Genomic DNA, 3604 nt, shown 5'->3' with positions numbered 1-3604 from the left:
GGAACGGTAGGAAACCTTCCTACCAGTACTTGAAAGTGTGGGGGTGTCTTGCCAAAGTTTTTGTGCCAACACCTAAGAAAGTAAAGATAGGTCCTAAGACGGTGGACTATATCTTTATTGGCTATGCACATAATAGTAGTGCTTATCGGTTCTTAGTACACGAGTCCCATAATCCGGACGTACACGAGAACACGATAATAGAATCAAGGAATGCATCTTTCTTTGAAAATGTATTTCCTTGTAGGTCCAACGAGGGACTGAGTTCGTCAAAACGAACGTTTGACAAAGCTATGGATAATGATAGTGGGGAATCCGAGAGAGAACCCGAGCTCGAGCCGAGACGCAGTAAGCGGGTGAGAGTTGGAAAATCATTTGGTCCTGATTTTCTAACTTACTTTTTGGAGTACGATTCGAGTATTCTAACTTGTTTATTAGAAAATGAACCCGATTTTCTATCTTGTTTGATAGAAAACGAGCCTCAAACATACGTAGAAGCCGTGACTTCTACAGAAGGACCAATGTGGAAAGAGGCTATTAAAAGTGAAGTGGATTCTATTTTACAGAATCACACTTGGGAACTTGTTGATCTTCCTCCGGGTAGTAAACCCTTAGGATCCAAGTGGGTCTTTAAAAGGAAGATGAAACCGATGGTTCCATCGAGATGTATAAGGCTAGGCTTGTAATCAAGGGTTACAGGCAACGCGAGGGCCTTGATTACTTCGACACGTATTCTCCCGTGACGAGAATAAACTCCATTAGAATGATACTTGCTATAGCTGCGCTGCGGAATTTGGAAGTTCATCAAATGGACGTTAAAACCGCTTTCTTAAATGGCGAACTAGATGAGGAAATCTATATGGAACAACCCGACGGGTTCGTGGTTCCGGGCCAAGAAAGGAAAGTGTATAAGTTGGTTAAATTGCTATACGGTTTAAAACAAGCGCCTAAGCAATGGCACGAGAAGTTTGACCATGCGATGTTGACTAATGGGTTTAAAATAAACGAAAGTGACAAATGTGTCTACGTTAAAGAAACGATAGACGGTTATGTCATTCTTTGTTTATACGTAGATGACATGCTCATCGTTGGTAGTAACGATCGAATGATCAAGTCTACCAAAAACATGTTAAATGCGAGATTTGACATGAAGGATATGGGTTTGGCTGATTTAATCCTCGGGATTAGAATCATTAGAAGACCTGATGGTCTGGTGTTAAGCCAATCACATTATATTGATAAAATCCTTGAAAAATTTAACAAGGATAATCATCAAGGGACTAGGACGCCATTAGATCGAAGCGTTCATCTAACCAAGAACCACGGGGACTGTATTTCTCAAGTAGAATATGCTCGGGTTATTGGTAGTTTGATGTATCTAATGAGCTGTACTAGGCCGGATATTGCCTTTGCGGTTAGTAAACTCAGTAGATATACGAGTAACCCCGGTGCCATGCACTGGACGGCAATAGTGAAGGTTCTGAGATACTTAAGGTATACTCGAGACCTTGGACTGCACTATGGGAAATACCCTGCTGTACTTGAAGGGTATAGCGATGCTAGCTGGATATCTGATATTAAGGACTCCAAGTCCACGAGTGGCTACGTGTTTACACTAGCCGGTGCAGCCGTTGCATGGAAATCCTCTAAACAGACCGTGATAGCTAGATCCACGATGGAATCTGAGCTGATAGCCTTGGACAAATGTTGCGAAGAGGCTGAATGGCTACGCCATTTTTTAGAGGATATTCCTAATTGGGAAAAACCTGTACCTCCAATGTGTGTGCACTGTGATAGTCAAGCCGCAATTGGAAGAGTACAGAATCATATGTATAATGGTAAGTCTAGACATGTGCGTCGTAGACATAATACCATTAGACAACTTCTCACAACTGGTGTTGTCTCGATTGACTACTAAAGTCAATAGACAATATAGCGGATCCGCTAGCCAAAGGGTTATGTAGAGTAGCTGTGGAGAAGTTAAGACGAGGAATGGGTCTAAAGCCCTTGGTATAAAATTCTATAGTGGACACCCAACCTAGCTAGCACCTAGGTTCAATGGGACAACTAAATTATGGAACGGAGCGTGTCACTGTGGGGGTCTCGGATTCCCTACCACTCCTCGTTAGAAACAGTGGCTCCCGCACAAGGTTATCATGTTAAATGCTTTAGTGGTTCGAATGTCGGTTGACATATGTAAGTATGCAGGATACTCGGGAAAGAATCACCTATGTGAGAGAGAAGTGAGGGTTGCTTCAAAGGAGAATTGACGGGCACAATTCTTCACAAACTCTTGCAGAACCAGGAATGGTGACCCACGACCAAAATGGGCACAATCATGAGAACAAAGCATGGTTGGGAGGTTCCTGTGTGAGATATGTCATCGTCTACACAAACGGCAGTCGGTTCAAAGACATCGCATTCTACCGTACAGCCAGTAGAGTAAATGTATCTTCACGAGGGAAGGTTCAAAGGGTGTGACCCTACCTATCCTATGCAGGGATCGACCGTTGAACACAGTTGTTTCCGTTTATAAAACTACCCCGAAAATCAATTTTCAATCATGTGGGGGATTGTTGAAAAAATTAGCTTAAAGTGGCATAAAATGGCATATTAAGTGGCTATTTTGTGGTACAATTATCAGTGGGGTCCACTTCCGATTTGGGTCGGGTCAAAGTGGATTCGGGTTCTTCGTAGTGAGACGAAGAGATTGATATATTGTACGCTCAAAACCGATAACGGGTGAATGAGATATTGATTCTCAAAGTAGACCCATTTGAGTTGGGAAATGAAGGGAAAATAGTGGACTTTGTCCCACATTGGTTTGGAAACAAGATTTGCCCCCCTTATATACAAGAGCTCTTTTGAAGCTTGTAGAATTGTATAGCATAGAGGCTCTCTCGCGTGGAGGGGGGGGGGGGGGGGGGGTGCAAATCAATCTCCAACTAGAGGAGATCGAATTCAAGCTCGAGCTCGCATGCGCCGGCACCTGCGGGCACGAATGTCGTCCGAAAATTGGCTGACCTTGCGGGCTAAGTTATGCCAAACTTCGGTATCATTTTCCATAGTCACTTGTGTTGGTCCCGATAGGGTGGTGAAAGTCTAGAGAGGGGGGGGGGGGTGAATAGACTTTCAAGCTTTTTCAAATTAAATAACTCTTTGGTAACTTCAACTCTAAGTAACAAGTAAATAGAGCAAGTTTGTACTGCACAGCGGAATAATAGTAAAGAGTTATGCCCAACTAGTAAATTAAGTGTGCAGGTATAAGTAAGTTAGGTACAAATGATATGTAAAGTGACAGAGATATCTTGAATATATAAAGGAGATGGTTCACTCAATATATAATAACAATATTCAAGATTGTAAATGAATATCGTATCACGTCGAACGTGTGACGACTGTTACATGCAACACGTCAAACTTGCTTAGAATAAATCACTTTTTAAGCTCGAGAAGTTTGAGTCACATGCATACGTGAGAACACACTAAACCCGGATGATTAAGATTAACTGTGAATAGTAAACGGGTTAGTCGGATGAGATAGATAAATGTAGCAAATAACGTAAGTGCGGTATGTAAATGAGAGAGGCAATTTATAGTGGTTCGG

Source organism: Ipomoea nil, unplaced genomic scaffold (assembly GCF_001879475.1).
Source record: "Ipomoea nil cultivar Tokyo-kokei standard unplaced genomic scaffold, Asagao_1.1 scaffold1149, whole genome shotgun sequence".
Lineage (NCBI taxonomy): Eukaryota > Viridiplantae > Streptophyta > Magnoliopsida > Solanales > Convolvulaceae > Ipomoea > Ipomoea nil.
The sequence above is the reverse complement of the archived record's forward strand: the minus strand, read 5'-3'. Positions refer to the sequence as shown.